Below are 13689 nucleotides of genomic sequence, written 5' to 3'. Positions count from 1 at the left end.
ATGGAAATCCAATGAAAACAATTCTACTTGGATCTTTCCATTGCTGGCAACAGAATTATTTATTTATTTATTTATTTATTTGTTTATGTATTTATTTATTTTTGGTTCATACCTGGAGATGCACAGGGGTTACCCCTGGCTCTGTACTCAGGAATTACTCCTGGTGTGCTTGTGGAGCTATATGGGATGCTGGGAATCAAACCCAGGTCGACCACGTGCAAGGCAAGCACCCTACCCGCTGGGCTATCGCTCCAGCCCCTGCAATAGAACTCTTTAGTTCAAGAGTCCACCAATATCTTCTCAATATCTGAAAGCCGACTTTCTATGAGAACAGACCCTGAGAGTTGGCATATAGAACCAAGATTGCTAAGGAGTATGGGGCATGAGAGAAAACTTAGAGACAGTGGTAGGCAGCTGCTGTTAACTCTGCTGGTAACTGTGGCATAATGTTACTGCCCAGAAACGTTGCTATTAACTATATTGGTTTCTATTAACAATACTGTTAAATATGAGGGCCCCCAAACCAAAATAAAAATATTTCAACTCTTGTGAGGGAAACACAAACATGAAAATGTGTACATCTGTAACTGTACCCTCACGGTGATTCACTAATTAAAAAATAAATATATTAAAAAATGTTTCAACTCAAAGACAACAGTGGAAATACTTTTTTTTGAGGGAGTGGGGTACGACTGAGGTTGATAATTATACAGAAAAAGGATAAAATATTGTGCAGTTGTTGGTTTTGAGTTAATCTCTTCTTCTGGATGAAACCCTTCAACAAGGAATAGCTAAGGGCATACCTGGTTTCTGTTGGGATTTGACCTGGATTATTCTGTTGCACCCTATTTCTTTCCCAGATGTCGTCTATTCCACAGGGCTTACAAACATCTACACTGAGTGTCTGTGAACTCCCATTACAGTTGTTACAAACTACAGACTACCTATTATTCTTTCTGGAATTGTTTGAAATGATTAAAAAAAACCCCACATAATCTTCATGGATTTTATGCTGTATTCCTGCTATATCTCTCTCCTCAAAGGCTGAAAATACATATCCTTAGCACCTGACATAGAGATGCCAAAACCATCATTCTGCTCATTGCTTTTCAGTAAAAGTCTTTATTTATGGAAACAGAATGGAAAGGAGAATAAGACCAGAAGCTTCCAGAATATGGGAGGGGTCTCCTAGAGCAGAATTTATTTACTTATTTATTTAGTTAAATTGAATCCCAGTGAGATACGCAGTGGCAAAGTTGTTCATGATTGGGTTTTGGTTATACCATGTTCCATCAGCTGTCCCTTTACCAGTGTACATTTCTCACCACTAATGTTTCCACTTTCCATCCTGCCACCCCTGCTACCTGGCTTGATGGCAGGCACTTTTCCTCTCTGTCTCTGTCTCTGTCTCTCTGTCTCTCTGTCTCTCTCTCTGTCTTTCTTAGAATTCCTAAGAAAGGCCAAAGCTCTTCCTCCTTTATACCTTTTTAACAAAGGTGGGTGAGTGAGCAATGTATTTTTTTTTTATTATGCTTTAACAATATGGGCCATTAAAACAGGGGGAGCAATATAGCACAGTGGGTAGAGCATTTACCTTGCACAAGGCAAACCTTGGTTCAATCCCTATAGTTCCTTGGAGCCTCACCCGAGATTGGGGGAACTATTTCTGAGTGCAAAGCCAGGACTAACCCCTGAGTGCTGCCTAGTATGGACCGAAAACAAAACAAACCAAAAATAAATAAATAAGTAAAACAGGGGAGAGGATACCGAAATGGTTATCTTCTGGTGTCCAAATCTGGCAGAGCCTCGGTCATCCAGGTCACAGCCTATGTCCCCCTTATCACCTTTCATAGCAGGGGATTCCTTTGCTTAGTGTTGTATCCCTAATCTCACCCTGCCTGTTCCCCTCTTGTTTCGATCAACCCCTCTCTTCAGTGGGGGGCTCCAACTGCAGCAGGGGAATATGGGCAAAGAAAATATTTGGTTGTTCCCTGGTTGCTTCCTGCTATAAGTGGTCCAAGTCCCAGGCTATAGGCGGACTCTCTGTGGAAGTCTGAGGAAATGTCCAATTTGGGCTACATCAGCTGCTATAACTTAAGGCATTTTGAACGGAAACAAGTTTTAATAAAGTGTTTATGGGACAAATATTTTAAAGTGAATAAAAAATGAAAGACCCAAAACCTTATTTAATGCTAGTCCCTCATCTTTGATCAATTCCCCTAATTGATGGGGAAAGACCCAGTAACCCAGTAATTGATAGTATTCATCCACTTGTCCCGTGACTTAGAGAGGGTACAAGGGCATAAACACATCTTTAAAGATAGAAAAGGACAAGAAACTGGAGGCTGCTAGAGGTTATTATTGTCTTTTATGCTTTTAAGATATTTTTAGGTTCTGTCAAGGCAAAATTTAGCTTATTTTAATAATCAATATTATGAAGCTCATATATATCTATTATCTATTATTCATTGTTGATAACATTATTTCATTGGAAAGAACATATAGGTAGTATTTCTCTTGAGAAAGAGTTTGAGGTGGTAAGAATATTCTTGTTACAATTATTACTGGAAAAGTAGCACTTTTGCCATGAAAGGCATTGTATTTTAAGTATTTGAGTCATAATGGTCAGCTCTTAAAAATAATTTTCAGGCTAATAAATGACACTTTTAATATTTCTGTGGTGCTTCAGCAAAACTTTTGCTCATCACTCAGCCTCTTCTGAGTTTCAGCCATCATCACTTGGTCATCACTGAATAAATAAGGATGTGCTTTTGCATTCCTCTCCCATCCCATCTGTCCCCAAAGGAAACATCATCAGGTACTAATGCTAATGTTAATAAATTGAACTAGAAAAGCAGAAGTATTTTAGTACAGTATAAATAATCATCATTACCTTCTGAAAAGCATGTGATCTTATTTATATTGAACTGATTTTTTAAAAATAAGGTCATTTGTCTCAACTTGAATGAATTCCATTGGGACTATTATAATATCTGAAAAATGTAGATGTGAAAGAAATATGAAAGTTAGAATGACAGAGATAATAAAAAATTTTTGTCTCTAAGGTCATTGAAAAACTGCTGATAGTTCATAAATAAAAAATTGTATTAGCCAAACCTATTTTATAAAAACTCTGTTTTTAGGACTGCATTTGACATGTGGTATTATAGGAAACTTGATGCACAGAGATTTAAGCAGTAAGAAATTTATTTTTCACAGATAACAAAAATATCTAGCACAGTACCTGCCCAATTGCTCTCAGATATCTCTGTTCCTTCCAGTTTTCTCGTCAGCCTGCAGAGCCTGTGACCTGAAACTCAAGCTTCTCTACTTCTGTGTACCAGGAGTATATTACAAAAGAAAAGCAAGGGTAACCATCAACTAGCAGCCATTGTCACAAGTTCTTCGGCAAGTTATTCATGACTTCCTCTTAAATCTTAGTGCTTAGAAGCAGGACAGTGCATCAATATCTGTGGCAAAGTTAAGTAGTTTAAGTTGGTGTGTTGACAAATCACAGAAAAGTGAAGTCTGTGATTAATAAAAGAAATGAAGAATGGATGTTATACAGGAGATTAGGAGAGTTGATCACAAGAGCTGAAAAGATTCTCTCCCTCAAAAATCAACCAGTTCCAGTCCAGAGTTAGGAGTGAGGGATGGAAGTTGGGCCCCACTGCTGGTCATCAGGGCTCATTCTTCACTTTGTGCTCAGGGATCATTCCCGACACTGATCCAGGGACCACGTGCATTTCTAGGGATGTTGCATTATTTCCTCTGACAGGACTTTTTTTTTTTTGGTGAAATCAGTAGCATTTACTTACTACTACACTACACTGAGTGCTTACACTACACACTGTCTCTCCAACCTCTTTACAATGATCTCTTCACATTAAAATAAACTCTGAACCAATGAGGTATAGAGGCAATATAACTCAGCATTTTATGATAATGAGTATTATATTTTGGAGCACCAAGTATTAAACCCAGGATCTCACACATGCAAGGCAAGTACTCTACTGCTGAGGTATTTACCTACCCATTATTCAACATTTTATTGAATGCTGAATTATTAATCTGAGAATTACCACTATACTCAATGCTGAAAAAATAAAAATGTTTCCACTAAGATCAGAGAGAAAACAAGAAAAGTCATTCTTACCTCTTCTATTCAGCATCATTCTAAAAAGAGCAAGAACAATAAAGCAAGAGGGAAAAAACTACATATATATAGGGAAAAAATAGTAAAAGGTCTTTGTTTGGATATGACATTTCACTTCTTCCTCTCTATATTACTACTAATTTCACCAAAATAAAGTCCTGTCAGAGAAAATAAGTGAATTCAGTTAAAATTTAGGTCACAAAATCAATATACAAAACATGTTTATTTAGAAGAAAGTTAGTGAGGATTGTTGTATGGAGCCATTAAACCCTTTTACATGAGAGTACTAAAATGTTGTTACAGGTTAAGCCTTCTGTGTTTATATTTTGTTAATCAAGATTGGTTGCCTTCTACATTACAGCCCATCCAATCTAATGTGCTATTCCTGATTTTTCAGAGTTTGAGATGTTGCTTGGCTGAAATCGCAGCCATGCACTACAGAGTGTACAATTTTTTAATGTGGGTTAAATTCATAAATGAATGGAGGCTTTGGGTCCTATGTGTGACTGAAGGGCTTCTGGAAGTAGAGGGAGATGGGGAGAGTTAGCCTATCCCTGACCCCGTAATAGCTGGAGATTTCAGTCACAAAACCTGCCTACCTAAGCTTTCCAACAGATTAATTTCTGGATAAGGCTCATCCAAACAGTGGGATCTGGCCAGGAGCATGGCAGTGAATGTGAAGTGTCATAGCACTGTAGCTCTGTCATCCCATTGTTCATCCATTTGCTCGAGTAGGCACCAGTAACATCTCCATTGTGAGACTTGTTGTTACTGTTTTTGTTATATTGAATTCGCCACAGGCAGCTTGCCAGACTCTGCTGTGCAGACGGAATACTCTCGGTAGCTCGCCAGGCTCTGAGAGGGATAGAGGAATCGCACCTGGGTCGGCTGCATGCAAGGCAAAGCCCTATCCGTTGCACTATCTCTCCAGTCCACTTTAATAAAATAAAATTTTTATAAATAAATGATTTTTTTTAAAAAAAACATAGCAACTAGAGAGCTAGATAGTATAGGACTAAGGCATTTGCCTTGCACACAATCAACTATAGTTCCATTCCTGGCCCCATAAGTCCCCTGGTTTTCTAAACACCATCAGGAGTGATCCATGAAAAAAGAGTCATGAGTAAGCTTGGAACATGGGGTGGGAGTGGTTCAAACAATCCTCTCACACACAATAAAATATGAATAGCAGTTCTAATGTTTGGAGGAACCAAGCTGAGAGAAATCTTTCCATCATGTTACAGGTAGTACTAGACTAGATTCTTGCAGCAATCTGTGATAAGGAGCACACTCATTATTTCCACTTTGCAGCTCAGAAAAATAAAGACACATTTGTTTAATTGTCCACATCATTTAATTTGAGCCTGAGTTTGAAGCCAGTTAGTTTCAGTGGAGGAACCACACACTTTTCCACTTTGTCTTTCCAAAAGAATCTGAAATAAAGTGGGGAGTGATAAATAAAGGATCTTTTCTGAAGTCTATTGATTTCTGTTTATGTTGTGCTTATTTCTATATTTTCCTCTAGACAAATAATGAGATACTTATACTTACATTTTTATATATATAGCTATCGATACAACATGTAGTATCAATATCTAGATACTCAAGTACAAAATACTGAATATTTGTACACTACTATAGTAATTTCCATTGTGGCTTCTTTCCTTCCATTTGTGTGGTATGAGAGCAGGCAGGTAAACTTAGCGGAACTTTCTCTATCCTCTAGTGTCTCTGTAACTAATCGTAGGAAACTTGGACCTGGGCATAGTAGAGCTGAATTTGCACATTAAATTGGCTGCTGAGTCACCAGAATAGGTGGTATGTAAGTCATTTTATGTCCTCTACTTGAATAGTATTGAATTTACGTAGTCAAGCATTTGTGGACAAATGACTTTGTTGATTATAAGGTCATTTAATAATTGTATTTCCTGGACCAGTTTAACTCACTGTACAAAGGAGTGAATTTCAATATTAAAGTTGACTCCTATGCTATGTCCTCATTATAGACTCCACTACCTTCAACTTACCCCCACTCTCTATCACCAGTAATCTTACTTATAATGTTTCTTGTTGCTCCTCAACAGTTAGAATCTGCTTTAGAATCTGCCAAGCAGACATATGAAATGAATTATCATATCTACTGATTGCAAAATGATCATAATATCACTCAACTCTACCCCTAACATAGGACCAGGCATTGGATGTCCCCCTCCCAAAATACAATCATGTGTAACCCTGGTGGCCCTGAACAACTCCCCACTCCCAAGCATCAACTTTCAGATTTTCATACTGATTCATCAGTAATGCATCTTTCAACAGAACATTGCCACAAGCCCTCCTATATTTTCTGTGTATTCTGGGCTGTCACTCAATGGTGAATCTATTTCTGATATCCAGAATTCCTTAGAATATCAAATTAAGAAGTACTACAAACATATAAGCCTATGTCTATTAGCTTTTGCCATAAAAGAACAAAGACATATTTGTTTCTTCATTTCTACACATTAGGGAGCTGATAATACTTGCATAGAGAAGTTTATTTTTCCCCCCTTTTGGGTCACACCCGGCCATGCACAGGGGTTATTCCTGCATCTGCACTCAGGGATTACTCCTGGCAGTGCTCAGGGGACTATATGGAATGCTGTGAATTGAACCCTGGCTGGCCACATGCAAGGCATACATACGCCCTACCCCCTGTGCTATCGTCCCAGCCCGAGAAGTTATTTTGATGATGTTATTAAGATGAATGAACGATTTTATCTTAAGTATGTTGTCTGAGAAACACATTTTTTCAGCTATTTGGAGTATCTTATTGTGTTCTTTTGGTCCTAGCCAGCGTTGCTCAGAGCTTAGTCCTAGTTCTCTACTGCTGGCAGTACCTGGGACCAGATGGGATGCTGGGGATCCAAGTGTGTTCAGCCACTTGCTAGGCAAGTGCTCTACCAGCTCTACTATCACTGTTGTCTCCTGGATCTTATTTTTTAAGGGATCTTTTAGGGTCTGAATGATGCCCAAATGGCTAAAAGACTCATGTTTTGAAAAAGGGGGGGATGAGATAAAACCCAGATCTTGTTGTGGAAAACCCCAAATCTTGTCAAGTGTAACCTCCCATAAGAAAGAAAAATTAAATTGAGCATGTAATGTATATAAAAATGTGTTATACTCATTTAGATATAAGAACATCAAGAGTTCAACTGAGGATAAAGGATTTGTCCCAATTTCTGTTCTCTGTATTGGTAGAGTTGAGAAAGATGGAGGTAAATGACATTTCAAAGCCAGTTATTTTGTAATACCATTGCCTGTACATTATCTCAAGGGTATGGTGGGGGAGGGGTAGTTTATTGTTTTTATCTTTGTCCGGGGGACATTATTTCATATGAGTCAGTATCAGTTCTTCTGGCTCTAGACAGCAACTTGGCTATTCTTGGTGATGAGATATTTTGGTCTGGTGACTGTCATGAGGTATAGTCAACCACAAAATATCCTTATAAATTATGTCTCATTCATTGTGTTATTTATTTATAAGATTTGGAGTAAGATGAGAGATGAAATAAGAAGGCAGGAAATTAAGACTTTCAAGAGAGAAAGGCAGGAACACTTGTGAGGAAGAAATAAAATTAATTTGCATATTATCTGCAGTATACTGAGTATCTTATACTATTTATATACTAAAAATTAATGACATAAACTGCTATAATATTTTATGTTATATAATGGAAGAGACCTCTGTATATCTTGGGTCTGTTCTTTCCTTCACGGGGGGAAAGATCAAGATCTGAATCTCTTTAATAGACTTTAGAGTTTCTCTTTAGAATTAAGACAAACTAACCTGTTGTAGAGGAATGGGAAAAATAATTGCTTGCTAATTTGGGGAAGTCTTGTTCATTTCACCTCAATGAATAATTAAAAAAAAAAACAGAGAAAGAAGAGAGTAAGAGGACTATAACAAAATGTGTTTATTTTGTTAACATTAAGATGTTTGAATACTTTCCTTTAACTCTGACAGAGATTGAAGCAATTTACTAGATTGCAAATGGTGCAATATGAGATAAATAAGATAATATCAGAACTATAGAAAATAGAATTATAAACACAAAGACCCTATGAAAGAAAGTTTGCTTGAGAAAAGTCATATGTTAGCCCATTCCTAAGAATTTCTATATCTTAAAAAAGTCTACCAATTTTTAAATTTTAAACTGGATTATATGAAGTCAATTCTTGTTGAAATAGTTAATAGAGCACATAACCTTAAATGCTGTATTATTGACATCAAGTCAAAACTTGCCTTTCCAAAAAAAAAACCCACATTTTAAAAAAAATTTACCAAAAACAAAAATCATGTTTGCTGATTAATTTTACTTAATTTAAGAGTGACTAGGGCTGGAGCGATAGCAAAGCGGTAGGGCGTTTGCCTTGCATGCGGCCAACCCGGGTTCGATTCCTAGCATCCCATATGGTCCCCTGAGCACCACCAGGGGTAATTCCTGAGTGTAGAGCCAGGAATGACCCTTGTGCAGATGTGACCCAAAAAGAAAAAAAAAAGAATGACTAGTTTTAATTCTCTGGTCAGAAATATTTGGCAAGTATGATAAATTATACACTGTAGATCACTTTAATAAACTATAAAGTCAATGAAGGGGCTTTGTAATATTTTCACTCCTCTAATAACAAGACATGAAAAAAAACTGTTGGAATAGAATATGGATTATTGACAGTACACACACAAAAATTTCACCCAAAGATTTAAACATTTTTAGTTTTTGTGATGTGCAAATGCATTGTTTTATACATGCATTATGAATATAAATTAAATATGGACATTAATGGTAATTTCGTCATTATATGTGATAAGTCAAGCATGCTACCGAGAGTATCCCACCCACACGGCAGAGCCTAGCAAGCTCCCCGTGGTGTATTTGATATGCCCAAAATAGTAACAATAACAGGTCTCATTCCCCTGACCCTGAAAGAGCCTCCAATTGTTGGGAATGATGAGTAAGGAGAGGCTGCTAAAATTTCAGGGCTGGGACGAATGGGGACATTACTGGTGTCTGCTCGAGTAAATCGATGAACAACAGGATGACAGTGACACAGTGACAATGATACAGTGATATGATCAAATCATCTTGATAACAACGGAACGAAAATAAACCAGGGTACTATGAAATTTTGAGAGATGAGACACATTTTTTTTTTCTTTATTTGGTTTATGGCCAAGCCATTGAAAGACAAGCCCAGGGGAGACAAATTAGCTCATAGAGCTCTTATGCTTCTGGACCCTTGCCACAGTCCACTTGGCCAGTACTTGGACAAGGTAATTTACCATATCTCTGAGTGTCCTACTCCCAAGGGCACATTTATCTTGCTTTCTCCAAAATAGGTTTGAGTCTAGAGCTTTGTGTTTATGATCATGAAATGTATTTTGGCTAGAGGAATGAGAGAAAGAGTTGTGTTTTCAATAAATCCATCCATTACTCTGACTTCAGAGCTATTAAATTGATATTACCTGATGTAAAATAGCTAACTTCAAATGAGAGAAGAACATAAAATGTGTTTATACCATCCTGTCTACCTGTGACAGGAAATGAATAACAAATCATCCAAGTATTGCCAAGTAATTTGATAGCTATTAAAGGAGGGAGGAATAAATTTAGTTATCAAACAACACTGAATTTCTAATGGAAGGAGTATCTCTTGATGTAAGTTTATTTTATACCAAACAAGTCTCTTTTCAAAGTCTGTGAACATCATAGTTAAAGTATAAAAATAGACTAGTGGGCATTATATAATATTTATAAAAGTTGATGTAAGTTGATCACATTCTACAAGGATGTGATCATCGACGTAAAGAGAGGGGTTCGGCAGGGCAATACCATTTCACTGAAACTCTTCAGTGCCACCCTCAAGAACATTATGTGATGACTGGGATGGGAGTGAAGATAGACAGTTGGCAACTACAACACCTCTGCTTCCCTGATAACATGGTTCTAGTAACACCAAACATTAGCCAAGCGGCACAAATGCTGGCCGACTTCGACTGTGAGTGTGGAAAGGTTGGACTACAGCTGAATCTCAATATTAATGAGAAATGTACTAGTTCCTGATGTTCCATTTACTCTCAATGGAGCGAACATCTCCAAATTCAGCAGTTATGTGTACCTAGGTCAAGAACTCAACATGACAAATGACCTGGCACCTGATTTGTGCAGGATGAAGAGAGCGGCATGGAACGCCTTCAAGAGCATTGAAGAAGTTGGTAAGAGGACAAAGAACCTCGGGTTCTGGGCACATCTTTTTCCTTCTCTTCTCTTCTCTTCTCTTCTCTTCTCTTCTCTTCTCTTCTCTTCTCTTCTCTTCTCTTCTCTTCTCTTCTCTTCTCTTCTCTTCTCTTCTCTTCTCTTCTCTTCTCTTCTCTTCTCTTCTCTTCTCTTCTCTTCTCTTCTCTTCTCTTCTCTTCTCTTCTCTTCTCTTCTCTTCTCTTCTCTTCTCTTCTCTTCTCTTCTCTTCTCTTCTCTTCTCTTCTTCTCTTCTCTTCTCTTCTCTTCTCTTTTTTCTTTTCTTTTCTTTTCTTTTCTTTTCTTTTCTTTTCTTTTCTTTTCTTTTCTTTTCTTTTCCTTTCTTTTCTTCTCTTTTCTTTTTATATTTTATTGAATCACCATGAGATAGTTGCAAGCTTTCATGTTTGAGTTACAATCATAAAATGATCAAACACTCATCCCTCCATCAGTGAACATTCTGCACCACCAATATCCCCTCTATACTCCCCTATCCCACCCTTCCCCTGCCTCTATGGCAGACAATATTCCCCATACTCTCCCTCTACTTTTGGAATTATGGCTTACAACACAGACACTGAGAGGTCATCATGTTTGGGCACAACTTTCAGACTCCACCATTCTTCCTGCACTAACATACACCTCAGAGATTAAGCCCTATGAAAACAGGATGAGAACGCTATTCCGGTATCCCAAAGATGAATCAAAAGAGTTTTGCTTGGAATATCACTTTTCACTCAAGTGAGAGAAGGGATCCGGAGTTCCAACCTCCATCGACAATGGAGAATCAGGGATGCTGTCTTGTTTTCGAAGTCATCAAAAATCAGATGGGCTGGACAAGTAATGTGATTTGGAGATGACTGCTAGACTAGAGCTGTTACCGACTGAATTCCACAGGACATCAAAAGAACATGTGGACACCCACCTACGAGATGGTCAGACTTCTTTGTCAAGACACTGAATGAGGGGCTGGAGCAATAGCGCAGCAGGTAGGGCATTTGCCTTGCACGCGCCAACCCAGGTTCGAATCCCAGCATCCCATATGGTCTCCTGAGCACTACCAGGAGAACTTTCTGAGTGCATGAGCCAGAAGTAACCCCTGTGCATCGCCGGGTATGACCCAAAAAACAAACAAACAAAAAAGACACTGAATGAACAGTTTGAGGCTCTTTGTGTTCCTGGAGTGAGCAGATGCCATTGGGCTACACTAGCACACAATAGCGATGAATGGAGACATTACTGGTGCCCGCTCAAGCAAATCAATTAGTAATGGGATGACAAGTGATATAAGTCTTGATGAATTTATAAATATAAATACTTTAATAAAACATGATAAAAACATCTGAAATGTTAACTTAAATCTAAGGAATCTGAATAAAATTAGTAAAGAAATTTTATTATAACGAATGCAGAGAAAACTTAATAATTAAATATCTTTTGATAAAATAATTTTAAAGATATAATTTGCAAATTTGAACCACATTCACTTTACAATACTCGACACGTTTTGGAACTGAGAAATTTTATTACCTATTAATTACACACCAGTATTCTTTAAGATTTTTACTTCCGTCTTCCAAGTTCATTTTCTAGGGTAATAATAGTTAATGTTCATCTCTTGCCTTAGAAACCTACTAATATTTTTCCATTATGTCATTGAACTAAATATACTAAAAAGAGTATTGGCTGAAATATCTACATTACACACAAAAATAGAAGATAAAAACAGTGTGTTTATTTTCTAACACAAATAACTACTTCTTCATGATAGATACAAACATTTCTGTATCTAATTCCCTGCCTTTCCTCTCCCTTTGTATCACTCCTTTTCGTTTGGATGAAAGAAACTTTCTCTCTAGATTGTCAGATGATCTCTCACCTACGGCTGTTCTAACCAAGAACACTGTCAGTGGTGCACATCAGGCATCTCATTAGGTGATTTTTGAGGGAGGAGGTTGCTGATAGCAGCTTCTGGTGGTTATGTATCAGTAATGGTTATGTATCAATCATTAGTATCAATAACGGTTATGTCAGACAGAAGCTGCTATCAGCAACTACACAAAGCCTTAAATTTGTAGTTCATGGACTTGTTTTAGAAGTTCTGGTTCTCATGGGTTCTCTATGGCACAGGAGCAATGAAATACAAACATTGGTCCTGATGGAGAGAGGGAGAAAAGAAGAGAAAGGGAGAAGGAGAAAGAAAAAAAAAGAGGAGTGGGAAAAGGAAAAGGTCATGGGTAAAGGGAAAGGGGGAAAGAAGAGGTGAGGTGGAAGGGAGGGACAAGGAAAGAGAGAGACAGAGAGACAGATGAAGTGACAGTGAGACAGAGAGAGAGAGGGAGACAGAGACAGAGAGACAGAGAGATTGTGTCAGGGACCAGGGTGTGTGTCAAGAATAAATTAGGAAATTATGAATTTAAAATGAAACTAATGTGGGCATGGAGAATGGAAAGAAAGCACAGGCTTAAGGCACTTGTCCCTCCTGGGACCCCTGGCTCCACACATGATCTGTGAGCACTGCCAGGGATCACTTCTGAACTCAGAGCCAGGAATAGACCCTAAGCACTACTGGGTATGGTCCAATCATCCTTCCCCAAAGAAATGAAATGAAAATGTATTCTGTAATTCTCATGGAAATTTACCTGATGAGAGTGAAGAGATAGCCCGGAGCATAACTCATGCTTTCTGCCTGCAGAGACCCGAGTTCAATCCCTGATACCACCAGGAGCTAGCCCAGAGGTGAGAGTAGCACCCAAGCGCTGAGATATGTCACCCACGCTAAAACAAAGCAATTATTTCCTTAGGTGTTCATCAATGAAATATTGCACTTTAAAGATGATGAACACCTGATGATTACAATATGATGAACACCTATTTGTTTTCTCCAAAATCAAGTAATCAAGTAGTCCTTTAAAGGCCAGTAGTAAAGGAAAGATGCACAAGAACATTTGTAGAGGAGTAGATTTCATTGAAATTGTATCTTGTCAGTTTATAGTTCTATTTTCATTTAAGAATATGCAATATGTGGTTTATTCAAAACAGTCCCGTTTTCTTAAGGCATGGCATAATTAATAATTATTTGCTCACAAATTATGGCTTCTTTTTTTCTTATTTTGTTTTCCTTTTTTTCTTTTTTGGGTCACACCTGCTGATGCTCAGGGGTTGCTCCTGGCTTTGCACTCAGGAATTACTCCTGCAATGCTTGGGGCACCATATGCGATGCTGGAACCAAACCCGGGTCCACTGTGTACAAGGCAA

This window comes from Sorex araneus, chromosome 2 (genome assembly GCF_027595985.1).
Source record: "Sorex araneus isolate mSorAra2 chromosome 2, mSorAra2.pri, whole genome shotgun sequence".
In the NCBI taxonomy this organism is placed as follows: domain Eukaryota; kingdom Metazoa; phylum Chordata; class Mammalia; order Eulipotyphla; family Soricidae; genus Sorex; species Sorex araneus.
This window is presented reverse-complemented; position numbering follows the sequence as displayed.